At 38.8% G+C, this 26253-nt stretch overlaps 1 protein-coding gene across 3 annotated transcripts in view; it reads left to right on the top strand.

Annotated features, from left to right (window-relative positions):
- Positions 1–26253, top strand: part of PEAK1 (pseudopodium enriched atypical kinase 1) — a 125160-nt gene that overhangs the window by 41514 nt on the left and 57393 nt on the right. Inside the window, exons 2-4 of one of the 3 annotated variants that reach the window (XR_007767080.1) lie at positions 12366–12536; positions 20627–20718; positions 20928–21201. The gene's annotated coding sequence lies outside the window, so the exon portion shown is untranslated. Of the gene's footprint in view, positions 1–7314; positions 7385–12365; positions 12537–20626; positions 20719–20927; positions 21202–26253 lie in introns of those variants that run through there. The other 2 variants (XM_050902951.1, XM_050902952.1) reach the window with 2 other exon arrangements.

Consider the following 26253-nt stretch of genomic DNA (forward strand, 5'->3'; position numbering starts at 1 on the left):
TTCCCTATTTTAAATCTTCTTTTAATAATGCTTGAACAGTTCTGTTGCTTGCAAATATGTAGCATCACAGTGAACCTTCATTTATTTTCTATGTGTTTTTCCCCTGAAAAATTTTCCTTACCTTTAAACATGCCTCTCTGTTCTCACTACTCTAGAATTCTTTCACCCTCTTCTCAAAAGCATCTGAATATGACATGCAGTCTAACTTGAAAAGAATGCAAAAGAGGAATGCAGGGCAGAGAGTTGGAGGTATGGAGCAGCATCCACTCAGAATGATTACATACATCAGGACACTTCGAACTGGAAGATAGGTTGAGGGAGGCCTGTAAAAGAAATCACAAATCATAACGGCACAGGAAAAAGTAAATAGAGGTGACACAAAGGAACAAGTTTCTTATCTGTGTTCTTTTTTTATTTTTTCCCCCCAACAAGAACCTGGCAGCTCAAAACAAATGCACAAAGGTACTTCAGACAAAGCTGTTAAGCTGTGGAATGTCCTTCCACAGGATGTTGTGGATACGAAATTGTAAATCGGTTCAAAAGGTAATTGGATAAATTTATGAAGGAAAATTCCATGCTAGACTACCAAGCACAAAGATGCCATTCTGTTACAGGAAGCCTCTAAGCTGCAAATTGCTGGAGATCAGGAGAGGGTTTGGAGAAAGTGTTGCTGTTTACGCCTTTACGCTCTGGGCCGCTGCCAGAAGCAGACTAATGGATGAGCTGGACTTTTGGTCTGATCTGCTAGGCTGCTGTCATCTTGTAAACCGTTTTTGTCCTCCCTGGGGCTTTCCTTGGGGTATTTATGATCCTTCTGATTGTCTTTTCAACATCTTTGATATTTGGCAACTTTGCTTAATCTGCAGTTTGTTACCTCTGTTATTTCAAATGTCATCAGCTGAATTGCATCATCCCTTCTTAGATGAAGTCTATTATGGTCAGTTCATACTTACTGTAAGTTAATAATTTATCCTGCGCAGATGGGGCACTCTTACTTTTCTGTGACAGTCAACTCCTCTGTCCATAAATTTGCATTTAGGAGTAAAATGTTTGAAAAAGTAACTTGTTACTTCAGCTTTTCCAATTTGGAGTTTTACACTGAACTAACATACAATAAAATTATTTTCTAGAGGAGCATTTAACAGATTTCTCTGTAGCTTTGGTAACTGTTTTATTGAAGTATAACATTCATTGAGGTCATTAAACCCTGGACAATTTCTTTAGCTAATTAAGCTATGTTACTTTGGCCCTGTGGTCTGCACCAACCTGTCAAATTGCTCCTGTCCAGCAGCAGTTCTTATTTTTGATCCAGGATTCCCCCCTTATTGCTGTTACCTATTTCCTCCTTTCTGTGTATTCCCAGTGAACTGTTTCTCAAGCATGGGGTTTCAGCTATGCATGTTATCAAGTGACTCCTTTCTCATTACTGTTTTGATAGTACTTTACTACCCTATTTTAACTTGGTCTCGTTTTTCTTTAACTGAAGGTTTCAAATATTTTTCTCTGGCAAGAGAGTTTAGAATTAAAGCTTCTCAGGTTCTCCCTTTTCATACGAGTTCCTATATCAACACAAGTGTATAACTCTTATGTTAAGCTTGATACTAAACTTCAGTATCATCCTTTTAATACAGGGGGTTTTTTGAGAAAATGCTTTGCCCTATTTAGAAGCATGAAGTGATGCTGCAGCTAAGCTGTATTGTTAGTCTAATGACAAGCCAGAACTAGAGTAATACTTGCTGTGTATTGTCCACTGTCCTTGCCTGTTTCCGTATTGCACAGTACCAATTGTTTCCAGCTTGCAGCTATTTTATACAGCTCAATCTATGTAGCTGCCAAAACCACCTAACGCCCAACCTGCCTCTAGTAAGAGAGAGTTTAAAGAAATTATCTTCCTTTTCTTCAGTGTTTTGAAAGATGGAGATGCTTTGGATTATGATGCAAAATTTCCCTGGCGCGTTCAATTCATGTGCTGTGGTGAAGTGGTTAAACACTTGGTTTTAAACAGTGCAATGCTATGTTGCGCACGCTGAAGAAATAAGACGACAGGACAGAGCAGGTCACAGGCAAGAGAATTTCAGATAACTTTGGGGAAAAAGCTTGAACCATTGAACACCTGCTGAATTTTGTCATTTAAATGCCTAGTATGTATCTTAATATTTCAGAAATATTAAGTGCTACTTGCAGTTTCCTATTACAACTCTAGTTTATTTCAATCAGTATTTTTAAACTGCAGTCAGAACAAGAAAAAGTGCCTTGAAATACTTGGGGGAGAGAAATAGCATGGCGAGAAATCGCAAAGCCTCTTTCTAATGCCCTCAGACCTTTGCTGTGGGGTGTTACCCTCACTCCAAGTGCTGTTTGCCTTAAGGTGGCTTTTCAGCAAATACTACTAGTTTTGTTAAATTTGTCAATGTTCAGTTAGATTTTACATTCAGAGCCCTGTACATTTTGACCTGTCCGCAAGCTCTGCTTATACTTGTTGACTGACCCTACAGTTCTGGTCATTTTAACTGAGCTATGTTCGTCTTCTGACATTATCTCATTAATTCAGTGCCAGGAGTATTTGTTGCATTTCTTTGTCTTCTGGCTATTCCGACCAATTCAATTTGCTTTCTGCTGTAGTTTCTTGCTTTAGATTTACATATTATATTAGTGCCTTTCTCATTGCAATGTCAAATGATATTTCTTTGAGAAGACAAAATGTGTGGATTGGCTCTTGTCACAAACTTAATTTAACCATCATTTATGTTCTTGGAAGTACTCCATTTTTCATCCATTTCATTTATCTTAATACCTGCTTTTAAGTAAAACTTTGACAAATGATAGCAATACCTGGAAGATATTTTAGCGTAGTCTTTTGAAAATAATTTTCCTAAAGATCAGTGTGAATTCTTGTCCAGACCAGACTTAAAATAACAGTGTTAGGAAATGTCAAAGCTGGTAAAACTATTAAAAAGAAAAGGAATTTTGACTAATGGCCCATGTATGTGGCTTAACATTTAAGTAAAGATTGCATTTCTGACTTTAGTGATGAGAAAAATTCAGCTAAAGCATTTCTCTGTAGCTTCCTGCTGAATTAAGTTTTCTTTGTCTGGCCATAGCTGTGGGAGGTGCTCAGTGCAACACATCTCTGGAATTTTCCAGCTTTGTCTGGGATGCTGTTCGCACTCCGCTTGCAGCCACAAGCCCTCTCTCCCGGGGCATGCTGGCTTTCTGGGCTCAAGTGAGGTTTTGTGTTAAAGCTGAGTCAGTTTTCTGGGCTAAATACTTCTGTGGAAACCCACATTGAGAAGGGTAGTTTCAGTGTAAGTGAATCAGGAAACTGTGTGTTTGACAAGCCAGGGAAAGGCAGGAGTGAAAAATCAAGATTCCATTCTGACAGAGCCTTCAAGGTCATTCCTAAAAATACAGAATTGCTCCTTTTTTTTTTTTTTTTTTTTTTTTTTTTTACTTTCTGGTTTAACAACAGATCATGTACGATTTGCAATCCAATATCAATCTCAATTCTTTTTTTTTTGCTTTTCAGTTTTTCCCACCATATGAATTGTTATTGATTTTTTTTTGATTGCCATCCACCAGAATTTTTACAGGAATTTAATAATTAACTAGCGAACGCTCTGGTAAAGTCTGTGCTAAGGGTCAGTCAAAATATATACCAGCTTCCTGCCACATTACTTCACGTCCTAAATGCTGGTGAAGTATTCGCTTGTCTGCGATTTGGTTCAAGGGACACACAGGATCAACAGAGATGGATTCTCTGTCTTAGTGAATGGAAAGAACAAACTGCATAATGAATCAACAGTATGTATGCGTACAGCGTAATTGACAGTCAATCCCTACGAGTTAAATGGGTTGCAGAGTGCTGCATTAACCTGCTGTCCTTTTGAAAGTGCTATGCTCAAGAAGGAGGTGTTATGATTCGTATTGTGTTTGTTTTGGTACTCAAAGTGTGGCTGTACAAAAGTTCTTTCAAGTACACTGATGTTGGGGACTGTTCATTTGCTTTTGTATGTGGTATTAACCTATTCAGCAGGCTTAAAACAGACTCTCTTCCTCTTCTCTCAGGAAATTCATTCATTTTATATGAACAGATTTCATAAGGAGAGTGCCATGCATGCATTCAATCTGCCAGTTTCTCTTCATATCACAATTCAGTAAGATTTTCTGAGAACCTTTGTTGTACACCCATGAGTGTTTGTTCCTGTGGGGAGGGTATTTGAAGCTGACAGCCACAGTCTGAGGCAGCATGTTAATGGTAGGCTTGTTTGGGATGCAGCCCTGGAGTTACCTCAGGAAATACACTGCCATTTCACATCTTTATTTGTTGAATTGAAACCAGGGAATCAACGTTATGTATTCAAGAGCAAGAAAAATGGCATTTGCAGCAGGGTGTAATTTTATTTTTATGGTCCCAAGCATTCTTTTGTTTGCAATTTTGGCTTAATATATTCATGATACCTTGAAAGACGGGTATACATAGAGGTGGGGGGGGTTAAATTGCTTTTGTTGTTGTTGTTTCTAGCTTATATAAATGCATATATTCTGTAAAGATCCAAGGTGACCTGAAAAGAGGGTTTGTAAAAGATTTTTCATCCAAATGATATTTTTTCAAATACAAACGGGGGGGGGGGAAGAGAATTTTTAAGTTTGTTCTCTCAAACTTTGGTTTTGTTCAATGTTCTTACTTTCACAAGAGATCTTATTTTTTTCCAGAATTGCTAACAAGCCAGTGGAGTGAAGTATGTGCTAACAAAAGTAATGTTAAGTATTGTAATAAAAATCTTTCCTCCTAGTTGATCACACATGCACACGCTCTGTGATTATTTCATTAATTCTCCTGAGAGATTCCAGGACACTTTTCAAGAGCAGATCTACTTTTTTATACTATTATTTGAAAGTATATATGGATTTTCTTTTAATGTAAATCTTTTCAGGTCTACTTGATTTTTAAATTTTTATTTGCATATAAAATTTATAAAGTTAGATTATGACAGTACTGTTTCTAGTGCTTCTGAAACCACCTTTAAAGTCTGTCTTGCATGATACGTTATCTCAAATTATTACATATGCATCTTTTTTGTAGAGCCTGTGCAATTAAAATATCTTTAATTTGTCTACTTTTTATGGTAACGTTCAAGGGAGAAGATAAGCCAATTTGTTCATGACAATTTTGAAATACTGCTTAACACATTTAAAACGAAAAAAGTTCTATTATGATTGAAAGGAAAGGGTGGGAAGAAAATGGCAAATCCCAGTGTATGAAGCTGCAGAAGTCTTGTCAAAGTCGGAGTACTTGAGAAACTTCAAATGATCTTGTTTATTTAAACAAGGAATTAAGAATTTGCTCAGGGAAGACATGGGCTTTAAGTTATATAAAACAGAATCGGAAAGGTCATGAGAGATGACAACAAGGTGCATGTCTCAGGTATGATTTATAGAGGTAAATGCAATTCATATGCATATGTGGAGAAAGTTATTTCCAGTATTGAGGTAACTCTCAGGAAATTTTAAAAAGTCCAGTTAATTTTGCAGATTCTTCATATTTACACACATACGAACATTATTTGAAGGCCGTTTAATGTTGTTGTCTATATTTGTTTGTTACCTTTTAAATAGCAACAACATGGGAAGAGCGAAGTATTTATTTGCAGGGGGAAAACAAAGAAAATGTTCATAATATTATAGATCAAAAAGTAGTGTTCCTCAAATATTAAAAACATGAGTATTTTGTGTTCATACTTGAAGTGCATTTTTCTTTATTAAAAAAATGTTTTATGAGATGATTTGGAGAAACCTGGAAGAAAAGTCTTTCTCTGTTAATCCCACAAAAGTTAAGGTTGCGCCATTCTTGTGCAAGTAGGCAAATGCTTCTGCAGAAACACTTTGGAGGAGAAAAATATCAGAACAAATTAAAGCCACAAGGATTTTTGCCATTTTTCATCAGTGATGATGTGCCTTGCCATATGCTACCGGCAGAAGTTATGCTGTCATGATGAAGTGCATGGTGGTGATATGTATATCTGTACATATAAGTGAACAAATACGTTTTAGGAGGGTTATATGGAAAGATTTAAGCTTAAGAAGCAGCAGCATGCACAGGCTAATAAAGCTAAGGAGAGGACTGCAAAGCATGTTGTACTTTTTTTTTTTTTAAACTGATGAATGGATCTTGCCTGGGATGACTGGTATGTGTACAAACAATACTGCTATGTTAACCCACTTTAAAAAGGTGTAGTAGAGAGAAACAATGTTGTGTGTAGACATGTGTATACAAACACACACAATGTTCAGGATTTATGGTGAGATGAGTACAGGATATTGCATTGACAATTAGATTCTGAGGTACTTCTAATAAAAAGAAAGTCTAGAGTCCATGACGCTTGTATTCAAAAACTTGTAATAATTGTATCATGTATAAAGAAAATCACTCAAACTCTGCTACTATACTTCATCAACATTCCTCCTTCTCTTAGCACTCCCCTTGCTTATCTTTTGCCGATGAGATGCTGTAAGGAAATACTTCTCTGTGTTTCTTTTGCTTCTGTCAATCCATGATAATGATGATCTTGAAACTATTCTGCAGTGGCAACTTGCAGTACTTCAGTAAATTGTGGCTTTTGTCAGATAAATAGCATTGGTAAAAATTTTCTTGATCCCTAAAAACCTTCATTTATCTTCCCATTAAAAATATATATATATTCTTCCCCTTTAATCTGTAAAGCACAGCATATGATGTGGTTTCTTTGTTGATTTTAGGGATAATTTTTAGCCTGTCAAAGACCTTCTGTCTCAACAACTTTGAAACAAAGATTTTTAAATAGATGATAAAGTGCAGCTGCCAGATTAACAGACATAAGAAACTGGAAGGGGAGGATCTCACAGATGGTTCTAATAAAACTCGGCAAACAGCAAAGGAGTGTGGCGGTGGGTGGGGGAGTGGATTGAAATTCAAATCGTAATCCCAGTGCAAGTGTTGGGTTTAGTTTGTGAAAGAACGTTGCATAAACAGCCATTTGAGGGTTTGGGGTTGGGTGGGGGTTTTATTGTTGCTTTCAATTTTTCCTGTTGCTATAGTACTGCTGATTTTTCCTTCTTCCTGTATTCCTATGTCCATATTGCTACCTGAGGCTTGTATTGCTGTGCCAAGAGTCCTCCTCTAGAAAGCCACGTTCAGATATTCATAGGATTTTTGTGAATGTGAAATAGCAGTAAAAGCCTAGATTTTCAGTAACTGTTGAGATAGGAAATTTTCCTTGTTGTTACGGCAAAGAACAGTACAAATGATGCAGTTGACTTCTGTTGCTTTATTGACAGGTGCTGCTCCTGTTCCTGTCTCTTATCCCATAGCCTCCCTCACAGGACTGTACAGCTCTGTGTGAATTTAGTAAGTTCCTTTTGGCTAAGCTTGAAACTCTCTTCCAAGCTTTAATAAACCATGTGTTTCTTTAATCTATAAGAAGTTTTTACTACATGATTCATTTGTAAGGATGGATGACTAGTAGTGCCTTCTGTCTTCTTTCCACTAACTTTTTCCTCTTATTAAATAATATTAGGTCTGTAATATTAGGCCAAAAATTAATGAATAAAATTTGCAGCAGGAAAGATGCAGCTGAGGGCCTGGATAGTCCCCGGTGGTCTCAGAATTCAATCACTAGTTGTTCTTGACATGACTGTTTGGGCTTCTTAGGTGGGAAAATGAGGGTAGTTGGTCTCTTGTTTTAACCCTTTCAATTCAGATGTGCCATGTTTAATATGTTGAGCTTGGTTTTTCATCGTGGTAGCTCGTGGCAAGGTATTTTATTTGGTAAAAGAAAATGTGTTCCCAATGAATATACCCAAGATGATGTCACTTCCAGGTACAATTGGCAGGTTTGTGTTCTAGAAAGTCAGTTTGATTACAGTGAATTGTTTCCAACTTTTTAGGATGGCTACTACAGCTACAAGATGTAGTATTTTCCCTTCCATTTAGGGTCAGCTGGATGTGGTCACAGAATGGTAAGTAGATTCATATTCAGAGTTCGGTTTGAACCTGTGCCTGGGTGATCAGACTACAAGAAAGATAGCTGGTGGTTCTTCTGGGCAGAGAACCTTATTGTCACCTCATTTCCAGAACCAAAGCAATTAATGCCTTTATTTTTTTCCTCCTCTTGCTAATCTTTCCTTCCTTCAATGAAAGGAATAGTGTTCTGAGTGCACGCAGACTTCCAACCTACACGGTAGCCCTTTGGGATGTGTCTTCATCTTGCGGTGTCAAAAGCTTTTCAAATCAGTAGTTGAGGAGTAGCAAATCCTTCAAATGCATGAGTAACAGATACTTGTTTTTAAGAGTCCTTAAGCATGAGCAAGTCAATAAGTACTTGCTTTCTCTTCATGAATCAGTTCTAATTTAAACAGTATATTCATGTTATATTTAATATTTTAAAAAGTAAAAAAAGTTTTGACTTAAACTCCCTTTTTCTGGGTCTCTTTTCCTGTACATCTATGAATTTGTATTAAGAACATTAAGTGTATCTGGAAAGGAAGGCACATTCCCTGTACTGATCCATTCCCTTTATCTCCTTTAAGAGTGGATGTAGTCTGTCTATAGCATTTCTTCACCCAAGGAGACAGTGTTGAAGTGAAGAAGTTATTACTCTCCGAAAACAGAGTGCATCCCTCTTTATTACTTGATCAACGGTTAGGTAATGCCACTTTAAAATGCCGTCACCTGAGCAGCCTATCCACGTGTACAGTAATAACTAACAGCAATATCCCCTCGCGCTTCAGAGGGAGCTCTGGAAATTCTTGGCTTCAGATCAGTCTTTTCTGTGCCAGGTGATTCTTGCAGCCTCTTCGGCAAAGCCGTCGCGCATCCATTGTGTGCGGGAGGCCTGTGAAATTTCATTGAAGGAAATCCCATGGTTTAATGAAATGCTTTGGTTGTTGATATTGAGCCTGTGATATTGTGTTATGCTTTGCTGATACAGTCCGTTTGGAAATAATCTGTTTCCCCTCTCTTTACTGTATCATGCAAAAAGGATAACCTATCATGCATATTTATAATTATGTATTTTTACGGGTTTTTGTGTCCAAGATATCAACATGCTGATACATTAAACAGCATAAATGTTGCCAGAGTCCTACTAGCTTGGCAAATCTGATAGCCATCTGAAAGCGAAGAGTAGTTCTTATGATAAAAATCAGGCAATGTACAGAGTGCTGAAGTATCACCAGTCATTCACAGCCCATGAAGAGTTCACTTGCAGTCAACATTAATAGGAAAAATATTTCCCAAATCATGGCTTTGTTTCCTTGTGGACTTGCTTCAGTTTTTGCCTCCTTACCCAGTCAGCAATCATAACTTGTATGGTGGTTTTTGAAATGCAGACTTCCTGTTACTAATCTTGTAATTAGATGCCCTTTTATTTGTGGGCTGTCACTCAGATTGACAGGACAGATAGCTCCCAGCGTTGGCAGTTGCTAGAAAGTAGGGGATGTTTTGCAGAAATGGCTTGTGATTCATTTGTTTAGCATTCCTCGCTCTTTGTTTTGTGAGGACAGCTTGTATGGGACTGAGTCACATGGCAGCTCTTTTCATACTGAGTTGCTACTGCCTGCAGCCTCTGCGGAAAGCCAAGGGAAAAAATGGAGAGAGGGATTTACCTACACCTTAATTTACTCCATCCATGTTAACTGTCTAATAAGAGCAGCAGCTAAAAGGAAGGATTTCGTGTTGTCTTTATCAATTAACTTAAAACGTTGTAAATTAATCTATAGTACTGAGCACTGAAGCATAAGTAAACATAGAGTGGTCAGGGTCTGTGCCAGGGCTTGATTCTTTTGCTTTTGAGTGGTAAATTGCATTTTTTAAGTCAGCATGCTGTTTGTGAGTACAATAACAATTTTATATATGATCTCCATACCACTTGTTGACTTAGCGACCTTTTAATATGCAATATGCTTGTGTTGGAGATAAAATGCTTTCTGTGACACCTATAAAACATAATGTAATGGCAGCTTTAAAAAACACCTAAATGTTCCTCACAAGCCACAGGAACACCTGATTTATATAAAGCTGTGGTAGTGAATCTGTGCCATCTCCAGCTGTGCCAGAGCTGTTGGAGTGCAATTCTGCAAGGAAAGGCAAATGGCAAGCAAACCCCTTCGCTACTGCTGTGCAAAGTCTGCAGAATTTCAGGACAGAAGTAAAAATGCTGCATGCAACTGAAATTAGAAAATGGATGTAAATGTTGGTATTTTCTTATAGTATTCCAGCTTATCTACATTTAAAGACGTAGCACAGTTAGAAATGTAACTGCATTTGGTTTTGTTAAGATTTTGTTAGTTTTGTTTTTAGTTTAGGTAAGTTCCTGGGATAACAGACTTGGGAACTGTGAGGATGTTATGTACGTTATTTGCTAGCCCTTGGTGAATTTTAGTATTGCCATACATTAAGTACTATTTCTACTGTTGTTCTATCTATTTTAAGTTAGACACAGATATGGCTATGGCAATGTTTTCCTGTCTTGGTGTTTCCTGTAGAGATGTGCCCAAAGGTGCCTACAATTTGAGAACACGTACTGCAGGCTGGTGGAGCTGTGGCCACCTCAAGTGCTAAAGGAGAAATCCGGCCCCCTCCCCTAGCCAGCTTCTTTAAATTGAGCATGCTGCCTAAATCCACAAAGTTCCCAGTCCCTTGCTCTTCTAGCCAGAAAAAAAATATTCTGGAAGGGGTTAAAATTTTACACAAACGCATTGCCTTATTGATAGACTTTAAATATATGTTCAGTGCAGCCATTCCATGCCATGAAGCGTTTGCCAATTTCTCTGTTCTTCAGAGCTGTTTTTCTCAATTCAAAAAACTCTATAATATGCAAAATTTTTTGCTGCTGAGTGAGGTTCTCAGACAACTAAGGACTGTGGTATTCTCTCACCACTCTTTCTGGAGGCTTTGCAGGTCTCTGTTCTCCCTTCTGTTCTTCCCCTACATCGCATTTCTGGCTGATCCCATCTGCAAAAGCGAATTGGTTGGTAACTCTCAGACAGGTTGGGAGAACAGTAAATCTTCTCCATCCAGAGTAAGCTCTTGACTTATCTCTAATATCTCCATGTAGATGATGAGCCACAAGTTGAAGTTTAAGACTAAATTAAGGCTATTCCTTTATCTGTCTTCAGTAGGAGTGTATTCACCCTCCTCATTAATTACATTTTTAAGCACATAATATGTGTTTTCTGTTATGGCTCTTACTCATCTCACCTGTTGGTGCTCATCTGCAAAGCTATTTCAGTATCTTCTTTTCAAATGTCCTAAAAAAATGTTTTTGTTGTGATAACAGTTTTCAAGGCATTTTGCTTATGCTCCTCAGCAGTTGATGGTTTTGTTTGTCGCACTCATCAGTGCTGTCTTGCCACTGTAGAGTCTGTGTATGCTCACCAGACTGTAATTTCTTCGCACAGAAGTTATAAAGCGCTTTCCTCCATGTTATCTGTGGCTTTCATAATACAAATAATTATTTTGGGCATTTGTGTGTGCTTTCTTTCCACCAACTTTGTCATCCACAGATGTGTTCATACTTGAAGTCACAGAAGCAGAATACCGGGGGGAGGGGGTGCAGGGGGAAGGAGGAAAAAACCCAACCCGCAAACAAAAACCAAAAAGAACTAGACAGTACTGTCTCCTTGAGTAACTCAAAAGACCTCTGGGAGCGTTAGAGGCACAGCCTCGACACTGTCAGAAAACCAACAAATGCTTCTCTGCTGCTCTATTAGGAGATGCACATGCCTACAAATGTCTCTGTTCAGTTATGCTGGATTAAGGTGAAGGTTACTTGAGTAACTTACTGAAATGAAGGTCTAACCACCGTGAACTGCTTATATGCAAATATAAGTAGCATAAACCTGTGTGCTTTTGTTCTGTTAAAACATGTAATATATGCAGCTAGTTTTCTTCATTTTTTTTCCTAGCTCATTCTTCATATTTTGTTTGGAAATTGTAATTAAAAATAAGAAAACTGCTAAGATTGCCTGTTCCTTTTACTAGGAAAAGTCCTTAATTATACCAGCTAGCTCCTACAGGCCGCTCTTCAGTGTGTGTTCTTCAGCCCATGCTTTTATTGCAAAGCTAGTAGTGTGGCTGTATAGCAGATAAAATGAAGAGACGACTGCAGCAGTTATACTCCTGGGGTTCAGAAAAGAAATTCGAATGCGAAGGCAGAGGATAAAAGTCTGGTGTGCCAGCTATGCAACCAGAATTCTGAAAAGAATTCAAGTGTCTTTATGTGGCTCTTGTAGCCTTTAAGAGATCAGGAGGTCACTAAAGAAGGAAAACTAACAATAAAACACATTTTAAATTTGTTTGAAATAACATCATTGTTTGTCTTTCACAGAAAATGTTGCTGTCCTGACCAGTAGTCATGAAGAGAAGAGGGTGAAGCGAATTTGTCTGGAGAAGTAGGAAGTTTTGAAATTTTCAGCAGGATTTATTGCCAGTAGCTGCAGAAGGTTTTGCAAAGCCAACCATTGACATTAGAATGGATGAAATGCCTCAAACTTAAGCGGTAACTAATTTTTCTGGCATCTTTTTATTTCATTAATACAGTAGCATAAGATAACTTGTGTGGATTATAGAGGATATTGTTTTATCTACTACCAGAGTTTAAATAGAGTAATCTTACAAGAGCCAAACATTGGCCAAATCTGTAATTTTGTGAGTTTCATTTATTAGCAAGAAGTTGGAATTTTAGTATCTGATGGTTTACTTGGTAGCTGAAATTTCTTCCTGAGGGTTCATCCCATCTCTTCCTCATCAAAAAACAAAATTAGATTTTGCTGTTCCTCTGTTAGTACCTGTCTTCCTACCAAATGCCTAGCAAAACTGCAATTCGGAACAAGTTATAGAAGCATCTCTGTACCTGTTTTTAGTTATATGGTAAGTAATTTGTGTGACTTCTGAAACACATGAAAAGACACGCTTATATAGTACACTATGAAGGTTGCTCATATCTGCTAACAATCAACACCTCCTCGAAAATCTCTTCTTTTTCCTTCTTTTCTTTGCTGTTCTTACTTGCTTATCCTGTTCTCTGCCCTTCATCTATTTATAATGGGGTATGAAACAGCTAAAATACTTTTATCTTATACTTGAGACCTGTACTATGTCTTCACTAGGTCAATGTACTAGTCAGGAATACAAAAATGTGCTACTTGTTAAAGTTAAAGTGGGAGTAGAAAGACCCTAGCTTCTCCTAGCTATCCAGTTGTAGGCTCTGTCCCTTTGTAAAAGTGGGTGAAGTGTAACAACCACTAAAACCAGAAGGTTTAAGAAGGGGGGGGAGAATTACCACACCTTTAGTAGTCCAAGATGTTTTGATCTCTTTTGAGAGAAGAGAGTAAAGAAGGTCTTCATGCACTTCGCAAAGCCTCACTGAACCTGTGTACAATAGAATTTTCCTTAGTTTGGTTACACTGATGGAAAACAGTAATGTAACTGCATATATCAAAAATTACATATGTCCACATTTCTTCTATTTGGCATGAATAAAAAAAAGGAAATCTGTTAATGTTAAGAATTCAGAGTTTCGGACATTTATAGTGGTTCTGTTCTTGAGAGGGAGAGGGAACAGGTCTGACAGTATTTTTATGTGACTTTTGGTAGAAAAATTAGTACTGCATTTCCAAACCTTACAAGTATAGCTGTTCTTCTTTACCAGTCCAGGTAAGGTATTTATTCCACCCATGTATCATACGCTGTGTTAAAACTTTAATGGGAGAACTGTTAGTGCCCTAGAATAATTCTATCCTAATCTCTGTGAGGGTTAAAGGCAGGATTTTAGAAAATGTTCAGCATTAATGTAACAGTTCCTATCTGAAATCTGTATTAAGGTTCCTTGTGTCTCTTGTGAGAGAACAGTCAGGCCAGCACTTAGGAGCCTCCCAACCAAAAACTTACAGCTTGACTAATGCATCAGTCGGTCAATAGGCTGGTGGGGTTTTTCCCTAATTGATTTCCCATCTTTACGAGTTGTCTGGTTTGTTGCCAGAGTTGCTTGTATATTGTATTTATTTCTCCTACTGTATTGGCAAGAAGGGGGAAGGCTTGCAGATTCTATTCATCTGCAGTGGTGACAAATGAAGCTTGAAAAGGACTTATAAGAAAAACGTTTTTCTTCTTTCAAGTTTTCAAATTTACTGTGCTCTTTTTAATGTTTTTTCTCTGTTCTTTTCCTTACCTCTGTGGTCCTTGCTCTTTGAATGTGTGCACATATACTTACAGATCTCTAATTCATTGGCGTGTCTAATGAGAACAAGAGAAAAAGATAGTTCCAGTTCTCGTGTCTTTATTTTGCAAAAGCTGTGGAGCTGGGGCACTTTAGTGTGCTTCCAGATTTCTATAAGATACTTCAGAGCCCAGAAATATTAGCAGCACAAGTTGAAAACCAATACTAATCACAGTCTCTTACTCATTCTTGCTAAGGAAAATGTACCACCTTGGCATGTCTTAGCAGGTTAGGAGAAGATACAAATAGTTTACAACTGTCATCATTTTAGAAGAAAAATTCTTAGAAAACTGGAAGGTGATGTTTGTTACCTTGTACATTGCTGCCTGGCAGAACAACTTTTTCTTTATGCATCCAGCCTTTGTCAAAACAGCACTAACTGTAAATTTAGCTGGGATAATGGCTTCAGCTGAGGCAACAGGTTCCCATAATTGTTGCTGTATTCAAATTACTATTATTTAGCAGATAAAAGTGACAATCAGTGCTCCTGGAACAGGAATAACAATGCTATGTGATAGATTTGTCTGCTGGCACAGGAAGATCGTAATAGGCTGAACATCAAGAGGTTTGCGTAGTTCAGGGAAGTGCTGGGTGAGCCGAGCGGGAGGAGGCCTGGGAAGAGCCAGGCGTTGCTGTTCTGGGCAGATCTCCTTCCTGCTGGAGGTGCTCCGGAGTGGCCTATGTGGGAACTGATTGAGGATGCCACGTGAACAGATCCTTTCTGTCTCTGAGAACAGCTGGAGGATGTTGCATGGGAGGTGCTCTTGGCTCAGGGATTTTAAATGGGAGGGTTTTCTCTCAGCTTGAGAATACATTTTTTCCGCTTGACTCACTGAGTGAAATCTAAATGAGTGATAAAATTTCTAAAAGTAATGTTGAATTGGTTAGAATAATAAAAAGTGCATTTATCATCAGGAAGGAAGAGCAAAATAAGAGGGAAGATTCAATGAAGAGGAAGTCACCACCTTCTCAATAACAATGGAAGGTTGTAGGCAGCTGAACGCACCTCTGTTCAACAGCCTGCCTAGTTCTCCAGCCACACAGTAATTTACCATCGGAGAGAATTTTTCTGAAACTATTATCAACCTCCTCTCCCACATGCAGTACCCACATACATTTCTGTAGGGACACTTTCCATTGAAAAGACATTACACTACGAACGTGTTTGCATAGGTTAACTCGTCGACAGAATGCAAGCCTATGTGTGCATGAAAGGAAACGGCCCACTAATTCCTGCAGAACCCATTTTTTTCCAGGAACAACACCAGCCTTTGTTTCTTCGCTTTGGCTTGGCACGTAGAGCAAGGAAGGAACATAAAATACTGGCACTGAAGCGGAGTCTGGTGTGATTGATGTATACTGTAGATAAAGCTAGGTACCTGCAGAAGACAGGGAGGGGCTATGGGCTTAAATGTATTTTTAAGATAACCATAAAAATATTCCTTTAATGATTTTACATTTCTATACTGCATTTCCTTTGTGCATTCCTGAACAGTTTGCCAAACTTCAACTGCTGTATCAATTACTTTGTACTTACAGTTTGAAAAAGCATTGGGAGCACAGGCACTGTTCTGTGTGCTTCTTGTCCAGGACAGGCCCGCTGCCTTCCCCATCAGTGTTGTAGGAATCGCAGAATTATATCGCTAAACCAGGGAAAAGATAGGGTAACATTTTAATTTCAATTACATATGGACAAAAGAAAGATTCAAAACCCAAGATTTTTAGCTCTATCTCAAATGTAGCTAAAGATGTTAAATTCAGGATGTGTTTGGGTTGAGAGGGTTAAGAAAAGACTTTGTTCTTCCCCTGAGACCTGACTTGCTAGCTTTTCGGGTCCAACCAGGCTTTTTCAGTTGAGGTTTAAATGTCTGAAGGCGATGATTCAAAATGGAAACATTGACAGAGTAAGCAACAGTAACATAAAAATATTTATTAAACATCCCTATATGCAATTCTTTCCAAAGGGCAATTCTGATTTTTCACTAGCTTGCATTAGTCTCCATTTTCACTTATGCTTATCTATGAAATCTGTCCCATCACAGGTATGTTAAAAATATTGTCCTTGTCAGTTCATCTGATAAAAGGAGACTGATGCTTGCGTTTGTTAAATTCATGCTGGTGTGATGGCTGACCCTGGAAACTTCAAATAAGCAGGACAGGCAAAATGGAAAAATCATCTCATAAATTTATAAAGCTCCAAACCAACAGGCTCCTGCATTTTACATCAAAACAACCCTGCTGCTGGGTATTGGATCTTCTAGCTCTTTCTGTGATGGGATGGTAGGTCGCTTATTGCGGGAGCGGTGAATTTTCAGTGACAGGGAGATAAGAGGCCTTGCTTGTGGTGAGGTCTCCAATTTTCATTTGTTCAATATTCGTAACAAATTCACCCTCCCTTAATTTCCATCATGTTAAACTAGTGTATTTTACTTTGTCATTTCATTTATCAGCTGTTCACTTGGCGATAATGAGATTGTATTTTTCATGCTGGGTCCTTTCATTCTTCTCTAGCCTGTTTATTATGTGACGTGGTCCTGGCAAGAAACACATTCCCATTCTTTAAAAAAACAAAACAAAACAAAAACAAAAAACCCAAACTGAACACATCTCAGATCCTGCTAATTAAGAAAATTATCAACTTCTAGGGTTGAAAAAGATAATCAACACACTTGAACCTGCTGCAAGCAAGAATCATTTTGTATGAATAAGAATAACTTTCTTATTGCGTTGGAAAAGATTACGTATGTAGTTGCCATAAAAAGATTTTTTTAAGTGCTGTCCAGATACTCAAGAGTTATAGCCTACAGTATTGGTGCTATTTTTTTGCTACAACTTGTAAATCAAAGTTGTTACATTAGCTCCATACTCTCCCTATTAAGAAATGGCATATAGGCAATTATGTAAATATCATACTTGTGGCCTGTCTGTTAATATTAAGAGCAGAGTGAGGGAAAGAGAGAACAGAAAGCAGCCACATCTAAAAATACACCTGAGCAACAGAACTAAGATAGCAGCGCTGCACGCTATGTTAAGAGAGGGTGTCTTCACTTCTTACAGCGCAGCCATTTCCTTAGTGCAGTCACCTAGGTATGTATTTGAAACGCTGGAAGCTGCTAGTGTTTCCTGGAGAGCAGGGAGTCCCACTGTCCCCAGGTGCTGGGCAGAGCCAGATTCCCCCCGTACACTACAGCTTCCACCTCATACAGTGGGTTGCTTCAGCAACATCTCTTAGCTCACCTTTTAACACAAAATAATTGGAATATTGGAGGCTTCTCAGATTCAAAGGGTTTCTTAGCAATTTATCCAGAATGCAACTTTTCCTTTCAAACATGAATTTCCTTAACTTTCCTCAGTATAACTCTCTGAAAATGCTTTCAGAAACAATTGCTGATGATGCATAGTCTTTCTTCCGTTGTTCTTACAAAGCAGGATTTTTTCAGCCCAATCATCACTATCTTAAATATGAACATTAGCATATATATATTTTAAGCAAAAATGCTTCACAGGTGAATAGGTATGGGTTTTAATAGACTTCAAAATAATTAAAAAAAATACCTGGCTTGCTTTCTTTTTCAGCCATGTCTTACATGTCATTCTTTATATGACTTAACCTGGTTTTTTGCTCAGCTTTTATTTTTATTCCATTACTTTCCATTTCTGGTAATAAAAATTCTGTGTATTCTCCAGAGAAAAACTGCAGGTTACACTTTAACTTGCACTGTTGTGGTGACGCTTTGCAATTTGCATTACAGTGGCATTCCAAAGATACTTAACAAAATTCAGATTTTTCCTACTGAAGGAGTATGTTAGGCAGTGTGCAAACAGGATTGGGACTGTTTATTTTTCAATACTAGATAAGAAGGTGTGAGGACAAATAAAATACAAAATGAAAAGAATCCCCATTCCAGATTCTTTAGATTCTTGCCTCCCCACCCAGATTTTTTAAGAACACTGCAAGTATGCTACTGAGATGCATGATGTTTTTCTTCTTTACAGCCCTATCTAAGATCTAACAATTATTGATTAGTTATGTTTCTCATTGCACTGTGTCTTTACCAACAACTTCTGTGGTGTATTGCTGTTTTTACAAACATCTTTACGAGATTAAAATATTTCAAATTTTTCACACTAGATTTCTTGAATTAGTAACTAGAAACAAAAGTTGCAGGAGCTACCATTTGATAAAAAGCAGTGAGAAAATTTTTCTCCTGATCGGTGCAGCACTAACTAGCTGTCTAACCAGTCAGAGGGATTGAATCTGTTTAAAAACTCATATTTTCAGGGAAAGGACTGCTGAAAATAGAATTGGGGAAGACAACTTTCTCTTGTTTGTACCGCCTTCCTCTTTCAGATTTGTATTTTGCTGCAAATACAATTCAGGTACCTAACAATTTAAAAATGTATTTCATTACAAGCAGAAGAAGGGATGTGTTAGCAGTTTTGCCTTCCAAACGTTTCAGACTTCTTGAGTGCTATCTCTGGCTATCCTCTTTTGTAATAGTTTCAGAGTATATGCATTGGCAGTCAAATCTGTATATTTGACTTTTGGCATAGTACTATTTGGTTTCAACATCCATATAAAGGTTACTTAGGAAGAAACACAAACCCACAAATTTCAAGATGGCATACCGTGAGAAATAAACGTGTATTACTACGATAATGCCTATCAGAACATTTTGGGTTTTATTTTATTACATCAGTGCTGTGGCTTCAGTGTATTCGTTAGGGCTTAAACTGAGTGAATTTACAGGTATTAAATTAATCAAAATTTATGAGTTTGCCTTTTTAATGGAAAAGACATTTCTTCTGCAGCTGAAGAAAGATAGCACCAAGCTCACTGAAGGAAAAATAATCCTTGCCTAACTGCATGACTGTGTGTTACTGATTTTCAAGACTTTAGCTGATAATATCCATTAAGTTTGATTTCAGTGATGGATACAAAAATTAACCTTGAATATCTGAGTGGTAGTGACATACTTGAGTCTTGCATCCGTCAGTATTTGGTTAATTATCTAAGTATCACTGCAAAGAGAGCAGACTCCAGCTGGCTGTAATTAGGGCTGAATTGTTCCCTGCCTTCAAGACAATTTTTACATTCATGGGATCTGCAGCTTTCTGTTGTCCTCGTTTCCTGTAACATAGAAGTACTTGTATGTCAAAGAATTAAAGGGGGGCAAACAGTGAGAGAGACTGTGTGGATAAATCTTATTAACATCCTTAAAGGTCTGACTGAGAAATATGCACTGCAAGTTTCAAAAAAAAAAAAAAAAAAAAAAAAAAGGAAAAGAAAACAGGAAAAAAACCACCAGGAGTCATAGCCAAAAAGTGTTCTTTCAGTTGATTAGGAGAAAAGGTGGATCTTTAGAAAGCACAGTGGGTTCTATAAAATCTGAAATCTGTGCTCTGTAAATCTTGGTCTTAATGAGAGACCACCAGCCTGTGTAGGAAGAAACTTGGATAGCAAATCAGGAGTGCATGTGACATAAAACAGTCAATGAAGATGCAGTAATTCAGTAGCCATGGGATACAGCACTAAAAGTGCGATATATCACATCCAATTTGTTGAAGTAAGTCTCCCTTTTTTTGTCCTTATGCTGCTGAATTACTAGCACTGCGGTACTGGCATTCGCTTTTATGGATGGCCTAGCTTCAGGAAACACTCCTCGTCTTGCTTTCTCTCTTCAGTACTCGGGCCTCATGCACAGAGGCTCTGTGCAGCCTCTGTTGTTATCAGCCTTTATTTCAACTCATGATCAAGACTAGCAAGTTTTCAAATTATTACTCTCTCTGGGGAAGAAATAGCCTTTTGTTTAGTTTGCATGCATCTGTAAATAGGTAATAGCAGTCCACAGCCCAATGTGAAGTACCCTAGTCTGTATCTTGAGAACAGGTAAAACAAGGTCATGTCTTTTGTGATTTACTTGAGCCACAAGGAAAACATTTGGCCCGAGGGAATCTGCTGGACAGAAGAATGGTGCTAATGTGGCCCTTGCAGCAGAGGTTGTGACAGACTGCTCCGGTAATCTTAAATGACTGCAGAATTCTTGTGAAAGGTATACTTGAGCAGAAGGGAAAGTTTTTATGCCAGACAGTAAGTCAGTCAATGTGAGCCCGAGAGCTTCAGGACACTATCTGTCTATAGGCCATGGTGCCTACATAAAACTTGCTGCTCTTCATCTGCTGAAATCTCTACTGCCCACTACTTCTTGGGGTGCAGAGGGTAATAGAGCTACAACAGCTACCTCACTGCTGCTCCTAGCCATGCAGTGTTGTCCCCTCTGTGACTAAATGTTTGGTGCTTATTGCTTATCTTCATGAGCCCATTCAACTTGCTGACCTGACAGAAAACGACTCTTCCTCCCCATCCACAGGTTGATTTGCTGCAGTTTGAAAGCTGAGTCTGTTCAGAGGTGTCAGGAGAACAGCAGAGCCAGTACAAGAGAAGTGGTGAGGGTACATGAAGGTGAGCATTTTCAACTAATTTCAGTTTACAGATGTCTTATAAGCATAAGGGCCTGAAGGAAGTTAACAAAAACAATAGTTGATGGAGAAAGATGTACAAGTTAAATTCCTTCTTCTTTATTAAATGCAAATTAAATATTTTCATAGGTAGTAATAGTTGCATGTGTCTTTTACTGATTACCTTCATATCTGTCTGTATTTCCTTTTCAGATTTAGATCTATTCAGACAGGCATCTCCAGCAGTGGCTGTGCAGATATCTCTGAGCTGCATTTAGAAAATGTTTTTGCAATGTGGTCATATAACTGTTATTACTCAATTTTCTGCATGTGAGCGATCATTCTTCAGTGCTGTGGCATTGTTCACTAGACAAACATAGGTAATTAGTGCATAAGAGCACTTTTAGTGGTGCAGGTCTGAAGTGTAGAATATACGCACAAGAAAATAAATTTTATTTTGTGTGTTGAAATAAACTTTTTCAATTTTCTTTTGTGTACTTGATTACATTATTAATAGAGAATTAATATATGTTTTGCTATTTAGACAAGAATGCTTTACTTACTGAACTGCTGCTGTGAAAGTTTATAGTCTCTAAGCATAGAATTTAGAATCACAGATTCTGTTTATTGACTGAAAGTAAGTCTCGTAATCCTCAGTATCTAGATAATTTCCTTGAAACTTTACTACGATGACTGTGGAAAAACAGCTGAACAGATAAGCAACTGATATCCAAATCTGTCTGTACATAACTGTTTCACCTCTAGCCATACACCAGCAAATCACTTACACGTGGTTTGATGTTAGTTAAGTCAGTCTAGTAACTAGCTGCGAGCAAAGGGAATTGATGAACTGTCTTCCCGCCATTATAGAATCACAGAATCGTTTAGGTTGGAAAAGACCTTTAAGATCACCTAGTCCAACCATTAACCTCGCACTGCCTAGCCCACCACTAAACCATGTCCCTAAGCCCCACATCTACACGTCTTTTAAATACCTCCCGGGATGGTGACTCAACCACTTCCCTGGGCAGCCTGTTCCAGTGCTTGACAACCCTTTCAGCGAAGAAATTTCTCCTAATATCCAATCTAAACCTCCCCGGCACAACTTGAGGCTGTTTCCTCTTGCCCTGTTGCTTGTTACTTGGGAGAAGAGACTGACCCCCACCTCACTACAACCTCCTTTCAGGTAGTTGTAGAGAGCAAGAAGGTCTCCCCTCAGCCTCCTGTTCTCCAGGCTAAACAACCCCAGTTCCCTCAGCCGCTCCTCATACGACTTGTTCTCTAGACCCTTCACCAGCTTCATTGCCCTTCTTTGGACATGCTCCAGCACCTCAATGTCTCTCTTGTAGTGAGGGGTCCAAAACTGAGCACAGTATTTGAGGTGTGGCCTCACCAGTGCCGAGTACAGGGGGACGATCATGTCCCTAGTCCTGCTGGCCACGCTATTTCTGACACAAGCCAGGATGCTCTTGGCCTTCTTGGCCACCTGGGCACACTGCTGGCTCATATTCAGCCAGCTATCGACCAACACCCCCAGGTCCTTTTCTGCCGGGCAGCTTTCCAGCCACTCTTCCCCAAGCCTGTAGCGTTGCATGGGGTTGTTGTGACCCAAGTGCAGGACCCGGCACTGAGCCTTGTTGAACCTCATACAATTGTATGAGGCCCATCGATCCAGCCTGTCCAGATCCCTCTGTAGAGCCTTCCTGCCCTCAAGCAGATCAACGCTCCCACCCAACTCGGTGTCATCTGCAAACTTACTGAGGGTGCACTCGATCCCCTCGTCCAGATCATTCCCACAGGCCAACCCTTCTCCTTCCCTTTAGCCTGGGCTAGCACTTAGCCAAAGGAAAGGGAGGCAGTGGGGAGTAATTAAATTCCTTCCCTCCTGTCCTGGTTTCAGCTAGGACAGAGTTAATTTTCTTCCTAGTAGCTGGTATAGTGCTGTGTTTTGGATTTAGTAGGAAAATAATGCTGGTAACACGCTGATGTTTTTAGTTGTTGCTAAGTAGTGTTTATACTAAGTCAAGGATTTTTCAGCTTCTCATGCCCAGCCAGCAAGAAGGCTGGAGGGGCACAAGAAGCTGGGAGGGGACACAGCCAGGACAGCTGACCCAAACTGGCCAAAGAGCTATTCCATACCATATGATGTCATGCCCAGTATATAAACTGGGGGAGTTGGCTGGGAGGGGCAGATCGCTGCTTGGGAACTAACTGGGCATTGGTCAACGAGTGGTGAGCAACTGCATTGTGCACCACTTGCTTTGTATAGTTTAATTCTTTTAGTATTACTATTGTCATATTATTATTATCATTGTTTTTCATTCCTTTCTGTCCTATTAAACTGTCTTCATCTCAACTCACGAGGTTTTTTTCCTGATTCCTCCCCCATCCCAGGGGTGGGGGGGAAGTGAGCGAGCGGCTGCGTGGTGCTTAGTTGCTGGCTGGGGTTAAACCACGACACCTCCCCACATAGCTTCCCTTCCTTCAGTTTTGGTTTCCAGCAGGGGAATTTGCTGCAGGGTCCCATAAGCACCAATACTGGAGGCACAGCTGTGCGGTGGCTTACAACATTAAACACACAAACTATGGGACTATGACAGGTTTCACTGTTTATAGCCCACATAGCCACAGTCTCCATTTAGCATGTTTGTATTTCAGTGGTTTTCAGCAATCTAAAGGTAGTATGTTTTCCAAGCATATTAAAAGATAATTCAATTGTCATGACAAAAAGTTAAAGGTACAACTTGCAACAAAATCCAGGAGCTCTTCAAAACTTCCTCAACTCTACATTGTTGTGGTTCATGAGCTGGTTAATCCTACAGTGACCCGGCATTCCCAACTGCCTCACCTCATGCAGAAGTTTACGCATGTATCTCGCAGTTCGCGTTACAAAGATCTATGTAACATCCAGCATGAGGGATAATGTTTTGTAATTGTTCAGCGTTGAACATTGACTGCAATAACTGCTAACCTCTTTCTGCAGTAGTGTGCCACAGAAGAAGTGGCTTTCATGTTGAAACGTGATTGGAGTACACTAATGTTTAATGCATCATTTTAACGGTACTCTCAAAAAGCCTAGTATCTTGGTATGTTATTATCTCAGACTCTGCAGTTGTTGTTTCTTATTTAAATGTCCTATCTCACTTGAGATTTAATGTAATTAGAACCAGCCTGTGGAAAAATCTTTTTCTATTATGTCTTAGCTATTGTTCCAGTCAAGATGGTAAAGCAAATCAAACAGGATATAACGAAAATGATAAAACCATTTGCAAGAGGCAGTTTTCCTGAGGGAAGTAAAAGGCAGCACCACTTCTCATTTTGCTTTGTATTTCTAAACATGGTATGTGCCTGGAATAACTCCACTGAGACTTGTCCGATACACCTGAGAGCAGAGTCAGGTACATCTGACAGCAATCTGACTTGACTGATACAAGAGGGAACCAAAAGTACCATAGCAATAATCCTCTTCCGCTATTAATGTTGCTTTATCACTCTGTTCAGCCAACACTAGGTCTACTTGCTAACTAAGGTATGTGTGAAGGAGTTGGGTCTACGTTAATAAGCGTCTCCTTAGATTTATTTTTTTTCCCCTCTAGCTATAGCATCTTGAATGGGGAGGTGTGTCCAGAGTGTAGTATCTGAAAAGATACTGCAAAGGTCGTCCTACCCAAAGCTATAGTGTAACGTGTTTCTCGGACAAGAAGTGATGTTCCTGGTACCAAAGCATAGGTAAAAGAATGTCAAAGGCAGAGTCAGTTATCTTGGTGTGGCTTGGAGGCAGGATCACAGCAAGGCAGGAGGTCTAAGCTGGTCCCTCACTGCTGTCTCTGCTTGTGCGATTGCTGAGGAGTTCAGATGTTATTACTCTACATCTTTTAGCTTTTATATGAGGTTTATATTTTTGTCAAAGCTGTTTTGCAGTATCTTTTCTCTTTTGTGCACTTGTAAACAGGCTTTTGTATTGTCAGCATGTATTACAGTAATCTATATTAATTCACAGTAGTATTGATAAACTTTAAGTCAGAGAGGCTTAATCAAGAGGCTGCATGCCATAGAATATAGTTAGAAATGCAGTGCTTTCAAGGGGTGATGGCAGGATTTTCAGTCTTGCTATTTTAGCTCACAACAGCTGTGTATCGATGGATCAAGTTTCCGAGTTGCACAATGCCTCGCCATTGCAAAGCAGCCATATTTATCTGGTGCTGTGACGTTTGGTTCATCTTTGACAATGGAGTTTTGAAAATGCAGAGAAGTACAGCCAACTAAATCTGCCTTCATACAAATGTCAGAAGCAACAGATTGATCTTGCTTTTCAAAGCTAATGACAGAGAAATGTCGTCGATCAAAAAATCATCAGTTTAGAACCTGCAAACTATTTTAAAACTTCAGATGTAATTTAAAAAAAAAAAAAAACCTGAAAAAATTCTCTTGTTTGTAAGTTTCTGGTTTTGGTGCTGTCTCATTTATAGAGCATTTGTGCACAAGTTTGTCTTTTCTGTTGCCTTGAACTCCTTGGAACTGAGGAAACAGTAATTTCTTCCTCTCCCCTTCCCCCATTCCTTTTTTGTAAAGAAATGATTAAATGCTTAGAGTACAAATGCTGCACATGAATATTTATAAGAACTTTTGTAACATTTAGCAAGGCAATGCTTCATGGCTGTCTCTTTCTGAATGCACATAATACAGTACCCATAATTTCTCTGAAGCTGCACTTGCTCTTTATTAATTTGATCGCAGATTGGTAGGAACTGTAGGCTCCTCGGGGCTGTAGGGCTGCAGTTGTCGGTGATGACAAAACACAAGATCCTGGCTGTGTTCCCTACTTTTCTGTTAAAACGCTTGTGGTTAACATTTAATAAGAATACATTTTTCATGCATCATTTACATTTAAGTTGCAGAAAATTGCTAGGTAGAAATCTGTTATCTGCATTGGATAAATACCTGATTCCCTGCATTTATACTTTGGTCCTGGAAGAAACAGAGTTAAATGTCTTTTGCTTGAAATGCTAACACTGTAGAACAATTGGATGGCCCTGGAGCACACTCTGCAAACCACCAGGAGGATCCTCCTGTTAATGCAAAAAATGTTTTAGTCTCCACTTCTTCCTCTGCGTATTGTCCCTGGGTTATAGTGCATCCAGTGAATACCTAATAGTGTATATAATTCCTCAAAGTGTAATGCACCCATTTCTGAAAAGCAAATGGAAAGTAGTAGCTGTTAATAGCAGTATTTATCCCCTTGACGTCCTTAAAGAATTTTGATCAGATCAAGCACATGAGCAGTCTAAGGAGAGGAGAAAGAAGAAAGACTTTAGAAATAGGCAAAAGGGAGAGGGGGATAGAGTTTGTTGATTTATCAAAGCTGAAGATAATTTTAGAACTGGGTTTGGAAGTTCCTTGCTCATAACATCATGTATTATAACCTCTCCCCTCCTCCTCTTTAAAATAAAGAAATTGCCATAAATTGCATGTGCTCATGTCCACGAAGTTACTATATTAATTGAAGATTTACAGTGCTTATTTAAAAGCTGGATTGTAT

The sequence above is a fragment of the Gymnogyps californianus genome, chromosome 11, assembly GCF_018139145.2.
Source record: "Gymnogyps californianus isolate 813 chromosome 11, ASM1813914v2, whole genome shotgun sequence".
Taxonomy (NCBI): Eukaryota; Metazoa; Chordata; class Aves; order Accipitriformes; family Cathartidae; genus Gymnogyps; species Gymnogyps californianus.